Genomic DNA, 14,111 nt, shown 5'->3' with positions numbered 1-14,111 from the left:
TCGACCAGTTTTGGGTACACCCAGTACCTGCGTTGGATGGGGACACTAGTGAGAGCGAACCAATGAAGACTATCATGTCGTCTTATTCTACGTTTTTCAAGGTTGGGACCGTTCAGAGCAGCGTGCCCGCTATCAATGTGCCGAAACCGGAAGTCCATAACCTAAAACCTTCTAACAAACAAGGGAAAGCAAAACTAGACTGGTCAGCATCGGAGGCGCTTACTGATGTAGGTAGAAAGTGAGTTCGTAAGTGCACTCCAGGAGGAGCCCCCTATGGGTTCCTTGCGTGCCACCCCCGTCTTTTCACTGCTCCCTTGAGGTGGTCAGTTCTGTCCATCAGCTGTCAAACTGTTGACCAAGGTTGGGACAGTTACTAATATTTTCTCCATTGCTATAACTAGAATGTCTTCAGGCAAGATTGAAACCCCCTCCCAGCCCTATTAATGAATCATGACAACTGGACGTGCCTCCCTAAATTTCATTTGGACCCATCGTGCTTCTTTTGCCAGTTCATGACAGTCATGCGGACATTACACAACTCACATAGGGACATGCTTCGCCTCTCAAGGGAGAGCACCACTTCTAGCAGGCCGGAATCAACTGTGGAGTGTCGTGTGGATCCGCTGTCTTCCACCAGCACCTTCCCTCTCAGTGGCGGTTCCCACCGTTTCTGGCCTGCAGACGTTCCTTAGTGTGGGAAAGAAAGTGCCCATTTTATTATATTTTTCTAGCTCAGCCTTGAGAAAACATGATATATAGACTATAGAGTGCTGTGCAAGTATTGTTGTGATTTACAAACCTTCTCCAGGGGAAGGGGGGGGTGTCTCTCAGGGAAGGTCCTGGTGGCCTGATTTGTTGTTCTGGCTCTGAGTGCGGATCATCGCTCTCCTCCCTCCCTCCCTCAATTTTCTCCTCCACATCCACGTCTAGTGGCTCTTGCAGGGGTGCCCACGCCTGTGTGTGAGTGCCACTTCCTAATTAAGGACTTGTAACAACCAGTGTTTGGGCTGCAGAAACATCATGAATCCTTAATGTTAAGCTGTATATTTTCACTTCTGCAAATGGAGTTTCTTATACTAGCTCTTTGCTGATCCCTTAATGATGTAGTTGGGCTCTTGAATAACGAAAGGTTGCTGACCCCATCAGTTAAAGGGACACGACCATCAGCACAATTTTTTGATCTACTGAGTATTGAGTTGGAAAAAGAACCGGTGCCTATTTGATCTACTGAGTATTGAGTTGGAAAAATTTTCAGAACAATTTGTTGCAAATAATATCTCTTCCTCATAATTACAAAGTCAACCAGCCATTTATTTCATTCATTCATTCATTCATTCATTCACTCACTCACTCACTCACTCACTCACTCACTCACTCACTCACTCACCTTTGGCTATTTTAATAAAAACGGTGTCATCGGTATGCAACGGCTCTCTGTGCAGTCGTAAGCAGAGTTATACCCTTTTAAAATCTGTGGACGTCAATGGGGTTTGGAAAGATGTAACTCTGCTTAGATTGCACTGTATGGGCTCATAATTCTTTATTACAGTAGTCCAGAGTCCTCAACCTTTCCAAGCCAGTGGGCACATTTGGAAACCTGACATAGGGTAGTAGTGGGTTCAGCTACAGAATGGCTGCCGCAGGAGGGAGGAACAAATCACAAAAACATCACAAAATGTCAGGGAGTCAGGCTGTGCATAACTCTGATTGTAGCTCTTCAGCATTCCAGGGAGAAAGTTTGTTTAACAGGATGAACATATTGTTTAAAATATTTTCTTGCGTACACACGAGTATACGTACTGAACTAGCTAAAAAACACGAATCAGGCAGTATCTGTCCAATCTCCAGTGGCCAATCAGAAGCTCTTTCTAAAAACACCTGGTGGGCACCGGGAAAGGAGCCTGCGGCTGCCATGGTGCCCAGAGGCACCACGTTGGGGACCCCTGCAATAGTCCATCCATACATTGTGTCCATGGGCAATAATGCAGGAGCTCTCAAGGAACAATCTCACTGTCTGAATCACAGAGTGCTGGAAAGGAATAGCAGCCCCTCCTCCCCTTTCTTGAAGCAGGAAGAAGAAGAGGAGATTGGATTTATACCCTGCCCTTCACTACCCGAAGGAGTCTCAGAGTGGTTTACAATTGTCAGGTCCCACAGCAATCAACGTAGTACACACTTATAGAAAGGGATTACTTTATTGAAGCCATGATTCACTTGAACAAAAGCACTGTTCAGAATAACGCAAGTGCAGGATGCGGGAATGGTTAAAGCAAATTCATAATTGTTACAGCTAATAAGCCTGGTTCCCACTCGCGCCTAAAAAGCATTTTACGCGCCCAAATCCTTGGGAACGCAACGGCAACTGTGTTATCACTACAAAACGCTTCTCACAGTTTCTACTCATTAAAGTCAAAGCAAGTTTCTTCTCTCAACGACCTGTGACCTTGGAAAAGATAACGTTGCAGAAAAGCATGGCTGGCGTAGTCTAATAGGAATGCATTTACTATGAACTTATGCGCATGACTAGATGAGCGGATCTGGGGGGGAATATACATACAAGTACATTGCATGACACAGATATCAGAATGGTTATAGAAACCAGAAAGATCCTTTGGCAGCTTGCTGACAACAATCTCCTTTCCCTTCCCCTCCCCACAACAGACACCCCGTGAGCAATGTTCCCTCTAAGCCGTGGAGTCCTGTGAGCAAAAATTCTACTTTGTGAGCTACTGGCATTAAAGCTGTGAGCGAGCGATTTGGCTACTGCATAAATCAGTTTCCTCTGGAGCCATCCTTCCTGAGCTAAGACAAAAATGTGTGCGCCGGAGGCTAAAAAACTGTGAGCTAGCTCACACTAACTCAGCTTAGAGGGAACACTGCCCGTGAGGTAGGTGGGGCTGAGAGAGCTCTTTCGAGAACTGCTCCTGAGAGAACAGCTCTGAATAAACTTGGAACTGACCCAAGGTCACAGCAGCAGCTGCAAGTGGAGGAGCGGGGAATCAAACCCGGTTCTCCCAGATTAGAGTCTGTGCTCTTAACCACTACACCAAACTGGCTCTCAAGGGTGATGGACAGCCCTTGCTCCTCATGAATGTGAGTCCCCTTCTTTGGTGATGGATGGTGGGGTGGGAGAACAGAGAAGGGGAGGGGAGATCACCTGCTTTTCTTGCATCTGGCCCCTGAAGATGTCACATCATGGCAGGTGCTGGCTGTGCAGTAAATTGTACCTTAGGTGGCTTATTACCAGCTGCTGAAACACAAGGGAGGGGATGGGGAGGAATGGCTAATGATGACATCTATGTGCATGAAAATGTTTGCCAACAAGTAATAATAATGTTAATAAATCCCTGGCCCTTTCTGCATATTGCCATTCCTCAGTCTCGAGCAATTGGCATGCAAGGGAACACCACCCAGTCCCCGCCGGGACTCACGGCGTGTTCAGGAGAAGCTGCCGTTCGACACTTGGAGACTCTCGACAGCAAAGAATTAATTTGGGAGTAAATTCTGGGCATGCAAGGTGTCGGGCAGTCTGCCAGGCTATTCAGACTGTATACAGTGACAATGAGTCTGACAAAATACAGAATTCCAGTCACTGAATGTAAGATTCCTTATTAGAATCACCATCTGCCAGATAGTGGCCAGCCAAAAGTTTGGCAAACTCATTTTAAACATTATAAATCACAGATTATTATTATTTTTTTTAAAAAAGAGATGGAAACAGAAAGCACCTGGAGCGAGAGGAAAGAAGAGGGGGTGATTTTTCAGCAAACAATTTGTTGTTGTTGCAGGAATTGGATTTTGTGCTTGTAACCTTGACTCCATCCTCAAAACGTACACAAGCTTTACAAATGTTTCTATTTGGTAGTCAGTTTTTCATTTTATGATGTCGTACACCTGAATCGATTTAAGCAACAGACTAATAGTTGACTGGAGCTGCGGTGGCTCAAGTGGTTAAGATGCTGAACTGCAGGCTGTGGAAGGTCGGAAGTTCAGCAGTTCGAGACCCGGGTGCCGCATGATGGACTGAGCTCCCGTCTCTAGTTCCAGCTCCAGCCAACCTAGCAGTTCGAAAGCAAGAAATTGCAAGTAGATAAATAGGGACCACTTCGGTGGGAAGGTAACAGCGTTCCGTGCGCCTCGGTGTTTAGTCATGCCGGCCACATGACCACGGAAACGTCTTCGGACAGCGCTGGCTCTTTGGCTTTGAAACGGAGATGAGCACCGCAACCCTAGAGTTGGACTCGCCTGGCTTTCGAGCAAGGGAACCTTTACCTTTACCTAATAGTTGACTAGTTTGTGTAGGACAACTTTTACCTCATAGACCTGTTTACAGCTTGGGGGGAGGGCACGGCTGAGGAGCCAGGGCTCTTTTATTGTGAAATCTCATGTAAGTATATGTAAAAGACACTTTCCTTGAGGCTTTGATAGTACTCATATTTAAGTTTAATTGATCAGTTGGCCCAAAGGCAAATTATATCAGGTCTGTCTGAGCTGTCAGTAGTCAGAAAATAGTGTTCAAGAAGTGATGTAATAATTTCCAACATTTATATGGTGTTTTCAGAGTGTGCATATGGGCTTTTGTCAGGAATCCTTGCTGTAAGTTACCTCAGTATCATCAATCACACATTGCAAGCAATGCTCCCTCTAAGCTGTGGAGTCTTGTGAGGAAAAATTCTATTTTGGGAGCCACTGGCATTAAAGTTGTGAGCAAGTGATTTTGGCTGCTGCATACAATTAGTTTGCTCTGGAGCCCTCCTTCCTGAGCTAAGACAAAAATGTGTGAGCCGGAGGCTAAAAGACTGTGAGCTAGCTCACACTAACTCAGCTTAGAGGGAACACTGAGGTGACAGAAAGAATATCTTGCCGATGGCTGCCAAGTGAATTCATGACAGAGGAAAGGGGACGTCCTTGTTTACTGCTCACCGGATAGGTGATACTCCTGGAACTATTGTGTGTTCATATAAAGCCGATTGAAAATGCTCCCCTATTTATTTCCGGTAATCTTATCAGAAAATGTTTGAATTTCCTAAATACTTCTCTTATTTAACAGTTCCAAAATATTTTTCTTGTTACTTAGATGCAATGTGCTACCTTCCGCTGAGACAAAGGGCTGCTTTAGCAGAACCTCTCCTGACAAATACTTCTGTATTTATTGTAAGGATCAAGTTGACTCAACTGCTCATATCCTTTCAGTTGCCCCCGTTATATTTACTTCGTAACACACCCTGATCGTCTATAGAATATTTCAGAACAACAGAAACTAAAGATATTATTGTCAGGCTAGAGGGGAAAAAATGCACATGTGATTTAGCCATATTTATCTATGCCATTATAAAGCACTTATAAAATGTTTCGATGTACGGCTTGTAAAGTTACAGGGAAAGAATATCTTGATGATGGCATTTGTGTCATCTCTGAACAAGCTCCACTTCACTTTAGCAGTAGGAAGTGTAGCTGTTAGTCACATCTGCACCAAAGGTGGCAATTTGTCAGAATACCAGATTTGATGCTGAAGAGAGTCGTTGAAGGCTAGTGTAGTTAGTAGCAGCACAGGCTCTGGTTTCATTGCTGGTATAAACACCCAGCATACCCCTTCGTTTTGTAGGTTCTTAAACTATACACGCCACTCCATCTTGTGTGTGTGTGTGTGGGGGAATGAATTAGTCTGTAAAAAACATACTTTTTTGTGGGGCACTCCATACACTGCTGCATTAAGCTATTGCTTTTCTAGGTAACGTAATCGCTTTGTTTTAAAAGACGAGTTGTTCAGTTGCACAGTCGAGTCCGACTCTTCGCGACCCCATGGACAAGATCTTGCCAGGCCCTCCTTTCTTCCACCGTCCTCTGAAGTTGGCTCAATTCCATGTTCGTTGCATCTATGACACTGTCTAACCATCTCATCCTTTGCCGTCCCCGTCTTCTTTGACCTTCCATCTTTCCCAGTTGTGACCTTCAATCTTTCCCAGTCTTTAAAAGACGAGGCAGACAAGAAAATCTAATCAGAGTATCTCCCCCATCAGAGAATTATTATCCTATTTGTTACTCGTTTTCACTTTCAAAGTGAAACTATTAGCCCACATCCTCATCATCATTCAAGTGCCAAAGTCCTCCATTTTCTAATCTGCTTTGGGTATCGGAAGTTCAGTCTCCGATTGACCCTGATGAGAGAAGACTCAGCGCTTAATACCAGCCCATCGCTCTAAGGTGAATGTTCGTTAAATATTCCATGGCTAGGAATGCTACACAGCAATGTTCCCCCTAAGCTGTGGAGTCTTGTGAGCAAAATTTCTACTTTGTGAGCTGCTGGCATTAAAGTGGTGAGCAAGAGATTTAGCTACTGCATAAATTAGTTTGCTCTGGAGCCATCCTTCCTGAGCCAAGATGAAAATGTGTGAGCCGGAGGCTAAAAAACTGTGAGCTAGCTCACACTAACTCAGCTTAGAGGGAACACTGCTACACAGTACTTTTATTTTTATTTATTTATTTATTCATTCAATTTTTAACCCGTCCTCCCCGCCACCGGCAGGCTCGGGGCGGCTTACAATAAGGGTTTAAAACACATTAAAGCACAAACATAACAAGCAACTGTGATTTTAAAGTTCTTTCTAGCCCTCCTGGCATAGCAACCTATAACAGGGCTTCTCATGGTTCCAGAGGGGGAAAAAAATCAAAATAGTGGAGTATCCCAAAGGCCCAAACCTTTAAACATTTAAAGTCTTATGTTTTTGTGTTCTATGATCCATGCTTTGGGTTTTTTTTTGCATTTTGCGTGTCTGTAGCATGAGATGTTGACTGTGATTTCTGAGGGGTTTTGGCTTGGCAATATCTTGTGATCAGCCTAGTTGGCTGAAAGACAGCTGGGGAGAGGGGGAATTGTCACAATTCCCAACATGTTAATTGTCACACTTTCCAATTACCTTAATAAAAATATGCAAATTTGGAGTGGCACTCGAGTTCATAATATGCTTCCCACATGTCCCTTGGTGCTGCCTCAGGGTCTCCCAATCTGATCTGGGAAAGTGGTATCATTTCAGCTGGGGAAATGGAGATTTTTCTCACCATTCCTGGTAGCATCTAATCAATTATTATTATTTTAAAATCTCAAATGGCCCAGAACCTGCAGGGAAAGTTACTGGGTCATCATGACTCCCCTTTCTGGTGAGCAAAACAGCATTTTGTTGAGGGAGGAAAGGTTAAGGGATTCCTTTGCAGCCTCCTTTCCTTCTTCAAAATCTTAGCCTACCCAAACTGAACGCATGACTGAGGAGGAAAGAGAAACGGAGCTCTGTGTAAATTGTACTTTGAATCTCACTACTGCAAACTTTGATAAAGGTTTAGGTGTCACGGGGCACGGAGCCAGATATAGTAATTTATTTTATTATTTATTAAAACATTTATACCCCGCCTTTTCTCATGGTTCAAGGTGGCTTTACCTCAAGTTATGAGGTAAATCTGTACTGCATCACTGTAAAACAGGAGCTCTGAGAGCCTGAGGGAAAGCAACAAAAGGGTCTAATGTTGGAGTTCTTAGAAAATTATTCCCCCCCCCCTTTCATGTTCTCCTTGGTTATTTCTCTCATGCTATAACCATTTCTGAAGCTCAAATACTTTGGCCACCAAATGAGAACCTTTGGAATTCCACCAAACTTCTACAAAATCCCTAGAACCACATTTATTCACTCCCCCGACCATGATGCCCAGCAGCGCAAACCAGGCCCGGTCCAGCAGACTGACCAGATTCCCCTCCACCACAATCAAGTCCAACAGTCCCTCGAAACCCTGGTACTGTACCCGGAAAGTCCCCACCCCCCTGATAGGAACTGGGTTCCTTTGGAATTCCACCAAACTCAAAGGGGATGGGCGTAAGCGGTGTCCCCCTTTAGGGCAAAGTCTGTGTAGCGTGTCCACCGAAATGATGGACGGCACCGACCGTGAGTCCACTTCCATTGGGCAGGGGGACCCCTCGATCCGGACAGTAACTTGGATCTTTGGGGTATCCAATAAATTAGGGAGGCGTAGTACCTGGAGGGATGGCTGGTCTGTGAGGAGGTAGAGGTCGGACGTTACTGCTGCTGTCACGTAGGTGGCGGCGGCCTGGCGGCACGACTGAGCTGGAGGCTGCTGGTGCCGGCTTCCCTTGGACCGGCAGACACGAGCGAAATGACCCTGTTTCCCGCAGGTGTGGCACGTCGCGTTGTGGAATCGGCAGGACTTGCGCTCGTGTGCCTCTCCGCAGCTTGCGCACGAGGAACAGCTGGCAGTCTTTCTGGTGGATCCTGATGCAGCAGGTCCCAGTGGCTTTCGACGAGAGGGCAGGTGGACGAGACAGACATCCTCCTCATCCGAGTTCTCAGGGCCCGAGTCGGGGAGTACTAGATGAGACGCTGCCGGGGGACGATCGCGGTGGGAGGCCTCGTGGGCGATAGCGAGTTGGAGGGCCTCATCGATTTTGATGTTGGCAGTACCGATCATCTTCCTCCGCAGCTTTAGGTTGCTGATGCCCCACGCAAATTGCATGAGTAGGTTCTCCTCCACCTTGGTGAAGGCACAGTCGATGGCCAGCTGGCACCGGGCTGCCATGAAAGCGGCGACCGACTCACCCGGTTTCTGGACGTGGCCCTGAAACTCGCTCCGCCTGGCGAGCGTAGTAGGCCGGGGCGTGACGTACTTCGTCAGGGCATCTATTATTTCCTCATACGAGCATTCGAGGATCACCCAGGGTGTGAGGAGGCTCTTTGCGAGGCGGACTGTGGTCACGCCACATGAGCTGAGAAGAAGAGCCCGTCGTTTGCCTGGATCAGTTACCTCATTGTAGGCGAGGTGGCAAGTCAGTTGGTCCGTCTATGAGTCCCAGAGGTTCGGGACGGGCTGAATCGAAGATCTCCAAGTTCCCCCGAGCAGAGGCCATGGCGTAGCGCTTAGCGGGGAGCGGTGTTCCTTGACACGGTGCACGGTGCGGTGCTGCTTGAGAGTGATGTGGTGCGTGATGGCGTTGGCTGGAATGAAGCTCGGTGCTGCGCTGGGATGCGAGTCAGGCCTGGCTCAGCGGGATCCCATCCTCGTCGCCACTGAAAAGTACTGGGTTCGCGGCATGGAGGACTCGGACAATGACATGTGTTTGCACACTGCAAAACGGCCCTGCAAGGCCAACTATATACACACACACCCAGCACACCCCTAGTCCCATTGGAGGGTTTGAATTTCCCGCCAAAGTGGCTATTGGTTGGTGCTGGGGGAACTAGGATCCTATGTTCCTATTGTTCAGGGGAGCTAAGCTCCTGACTGTGCTGTGGACCCCTAGTGGCGGTCCGCATACATAACAGATAGAATTTACAACAGGAATCCCCAGCCTCTTTGAGCCTGTGGGCACTTCTGGAATTCTAAGACAGGACAGTGAGCATAACTATAAAATGGCTGCCACAGGAGGCAGACCATGCAATGTCTGAGGTCACACTGCAGTATGGTTACCAGCCTCTAGGTGGGGCCTGAAGATCTCCCATTATTGCAGCTGATCTCCAGACAACAATTCCCTTAGAGAAAATGGCTGCTCTGGAGGCTGCTCTATGCATTGTACCCTGTTGAGGCCCCTCCCCTCCCCAAACCCTCCCCTCCTCAGGCTCCACCCCCTAAATCTCCAGGTATTTCCCAACCCAGAGCCGACTACCCTACTCCACAAGTCAGGACCTTAGGTGGGTCATGATTGCCTCGAGCTGCCGGAGTTTTTTTTGCTTTTTGGAAGAACACGCACCGGAACCAAGCGTTCCATGACCCACCCACCCCCACACCTCTCTTTGCACACAGGCTGAGAGAAGCAGAAAGACAGCAAGGCAATGACACTCAGCAATGGAAGCGTTTCCCCCTTTTTTATTTATCCATTTACTTTCTTTATATCCTGCCAAAGCAGGTGACATCATTCTCCGCTCCTCTTTTTCACCCTCACGACAACCCCGTGAGGTAGGTTAGGCTGAGAGGAAGTTTCCATGGCAGAGCAGGGATTCAAACCCGGGTCTCCCAGATCCTAGCCTGACACTTTAACCACTACACCACACTGGCTCTTTTAGCATGAATGGGTCCAGAGGTTCTGGCTCCTCCTCTTCCTGTCATGTGACTCTGATGTCAACTGTGATGTGACGTGCTTGCAGGTCAGTGGATCCCTGCTGCTGGAAAAAAATCTCAGTTCTGCAACCTGGGTGGATTGGGCAAATGAAACAAACTTGCATGTTTATTCCTATTCTTATTTAGCTTCTCCTAATCATAAGGCATGGCAAGGAGAGGTAGATAGAGCACGGTGTAACGTTGGTCTTCTATGAATGCTGACGCTGAATATTCATTATATATTTTCTATTTACCATTTTTTCGTATTTATATCAGACTTCTAGTGAGATTTTACTCCAGTGCTTAATGAGCATTTAACAATCTAAATATACTCTATCTGACTGTGTTTCATAGCTGATTCGTGGTATTCAGCATTTGGATCTTGATCGTTTGCGAATCATCCGATACTTGCCAGCATCACACTCTGCGATGTATCTAAAGCACTTCACACTCCAGTCCTTGGAGTAAATTTCTGTGTTCAAAATTCAAAGGTGAAGTGCCAGATTCAAAGTTTAAAAAAGCAAATTTAAAAAATCAGGATTTTTGAATATTTGAAGTGTATTTCTACCTCTCCATTTAAAGATCCTGCCAATTGTTTAATGTGATCTTTACTGTGCATTCCTCAGAAGAATCACACCATTCGAAGTCCAGTTACTTCAGAGGGTTTTACAAATACGTAACACGGGTTAAGACTGCACTACAGGTTTGCCAGCGCCAGCAGTTGATTCAAATACAGGGGGCAACAGAAGTGGACAGATGAGTTCCCCTGGGGTGAGAGTTCTAGACTTTTGGTGCCCTGACAGAGAAAACCCTCTCCTGTGTTGCCACCCCCCTAATCTCAGAAGTCTAGGGTTGCCAGCAGTGTTGCCTCTAAGCTGAGTGAGTGTGAGCTAGCTCACAGTTTTTTAGCCTCCGGCTCACACATTTTTGTCTTAGCTCAGGAAGGTGGGCTCCAGAGCAAACTAATTGATGCAGCAGCTAAATCGCTGGCTCACAACTTTAATGCCAGTGGGCGTAATCTTCGTGGGGGCGGCAGGGCGTGAGCCCCCGCCGAAATTTTCAGGAAGGTGCTCAGCCTCCCCCGGGAGCCACCCTTGCTCCTAGCAAAGCAATGCCTCTGGCCCATCCCCAGCCCCCCCCCCCGGGAAATTGGAAAGTCTACACCCTCCAGATTGAGAAATTACTGGAGATTTTGAGGTGGAGGCAGGGAAGGTTGGGGTTTCGGGAAGGTAGGGACCTCAGCAGGGTACAATGCCATGGAGTCCACCTGCCAAACTGGCCGTTTTCTCCAGGGGAACTGATCTCTGTCACCTGGAGATCAGTTGCAATCCCCACCTGGCGGCTGGCAACCCTAAGACAGGGGCACCCGGAACCGGGCTTCCAAAGATAACCGTTGTGGTCAAGCCAGTTCACAAAGGAGCAGGCCGCCTTTCAGGTCCTTTTAATCTGTTGCTGAGCTGGACGAGAGATCAGTTTAGGGAACCAAAAGTTACTGAGCATGCGGTGAGTTTCTCTTCCCGGACTGTGGCTGAAGAAGTGAACTCCGTCCCAGGAAAAGTGCATGCTGGCGTAAATGTTGCCACTTTAAGGTGCCACGTCTCTCTTGTTCTTCTCCCAAAGTCATCATAGCCCCAAGATTCTGGTGTGTGTGTGTGTGTGTGGGGGATATGAGGTTTTAGGGGTAAGGCAGGGTGTGGCTGACACTGGGAGGCGAGCAGGCTCAAGAGGGTTTTGGCATCTCTTTCCAGAGTAAACGCTAGAAAAGAGCCAAGAGTCCAGTAGCACCTTACAGACTAACAAAATACAGGCTATGAGCTTTTGTGAGCCACTGCTTATGTAATGTATTCATCCCCGGTCCATGCGTTGCTGACAATACCAGTCACTATTAGGGATCTTGCAATTTGGTTTGATGCGTGTTTACTCGATGCATGTTTACTCAAGTCCTTGCTTTGTTAAATGGGGCCTACTTTCAAACAATCACACATTCAAGTACAGCCTTAATTTCCACCAGAGCTCATCAAGGCTTTTCTCTTGAACCTTTTCGGAGGGCTAGTGTAATGTATTCAATAGCTGCCATTGAATGCATGATGTATGTGAAACATCTAATTGACTTGCCATGTTGAGCTTCGTCCTGGGCTAGGATCCAAATCCATCCAATCGCATTGCTAGCCCAGGAAGCACCTAGCCAATCACTTTACAGCAAGCTCCCTGAGCGGGAACGTCCGTGATTGGTCCTTATATGAACAACCGTATTGGTTGGTATTTGTACAGTGGGTGTGGCTACATTAGCCGGGAGAGTTTAAAAGCAGGACTACTGCAATGTAAAAGCTGAACTGTTCTGGCTATCAGATGTTGATCCGTGTTGGAGTTGTGTTCGAGTGGAAGAATAAAGTTGTGTTCTTGCTGAATCACTCTCCGACTTCTTTGTTAAGCGAGCGACTTAACAGCTAGGCTCTCAGCCGAGAGCCTATGGAACTCTTGGCCACTGTAAAATAGCCAAATCACTGGTGTGGGGTGTGTGTTTAGGGTGTAGAACTGGAGCACATATAAACCGGCCTGCGAGCCGGTTAAGGTTGTCTTGTTCTGAACTAAGTAAAGGTATGCTGAGCTGAAATCACTCTCCGTCTGCGTACTTTTCAGCTTACAAAATCAAATCCCCTGCCACAAATTTTGTTACTCTTTAAGGCGCTACTGGACTCTTGCTCTTTTCTGCTGCTACAGACGGACTAACACGGCCACCCGGCTGATCTGTCGCCAGAGTAAACACTGAACCTATCATGCTGTGAGGACTTTTGGACCTTCCAACTTTCAGATACTCTCCTTCCGACAGCTGTGATTCTGAGTTCTGTGCATCACTTTGCAACCTGCTTGCCACTTTGGGGACCATCACAGGTATGTGTGTGTATGTGTCTCGTTGTGTCTGGGGGATGGGCATTGGCTGCAAAACCTAGATCTGCTGATCCTTTTGATTTCCCGTTGCCCTCCCCATGTGCAAAGGACAGATTTAGATCTGTTGGAGGGGGGGGGTCTGTGAAGAACGGGAAGAAGATAAACAGCTTTCTTCTTGGCTGCTAAGCTTGGATAAGTTAAATGCTAGCAAGCTCAAGTAAAGCTGTTATTTTTCTGGTCCAAACACAAAGCCAGGAATCAAACATGAAGCAGCTACAGTCCTCGTTCTTTTCAGGGCTATTTCCCCCCCCTCCCCTTCTATCATCAAAGTATTCAGCAAGTTAAATATTTTAATTAGAGAACCAAAGGTTACTGAATGCAACATGCAACCGTCCCTCCACCCCATGTGTATGGTTAAATAAAAGGGATTTGTCGTTACCCTCTGTCATTTGCATTAAACCCATTCTTTGAATTTAAGGGATTTTTCAGGGTTTTTAGGGCTGCACAGAGCATGTTGAAACATACACCCAAAAACGTAAACTGTGAGTACAGCACACATCTAGTTGCCCATATCTCACACAGATAACACCCATCCGAGAACCAGGAATGGTCACAGGCAGCAGTGTTAAATATACAGGGCGTATTCTGCTTTCCCTTTTCCCTCCATTGTTTTACGAAACCTACATTGGAATAGAAATTCCCCTCTGCATTGCATGCTGCTTTCACTTTCTTTGATCATCGGGTTTTATGATACCTTCTGCACAGATTTATGGCCGTGTTATGGCCATTCAGGGGTGAATTTGCAGTCAGTATGTCATTGCCCCGAGGTATTTGAATGTGGTTTTGAGCTGCACCTTTTCCTCTGTGGCTGGTTCTGCATCTGGCATTCAATCCACATTTTCTCAACTGGGAGGGAAAAGTGCATCTCAAAACCACATTCAGATAACCCGGGGCAACACCTTACTGACTGCAAACTCACCCCTGAACAGCTATAAAACGACCATAAATCTATGCAGAAGGTACCATAAAACCCGATGATCAAAGGAAGTGAAAGCAGCATGCAGTGTAGGTAAAGGTAAAGGTTCCCTTGCTCGAAAGCCAGTCGAGTCCGACTCTAGGGTTGCGGT

Source organism: Gekko japonicus, unplaced genomic scaffold (genome assembly GCF_001447785.1).
Source record: "Gekko japonicus isolate JY-2015 unplaced genomic scaffold, Gekko_japonicus_V1.1 scaffold2903, whole genome shotgun sequence".
NCBI lineage: Eukaryota > Metazoa > Chordata > Lepidosauria > Squamata > Gekkonidae > Gekko > Gekko japonicus.
This window is presented reverse-complemented; position numbering follows the sequence as displayed.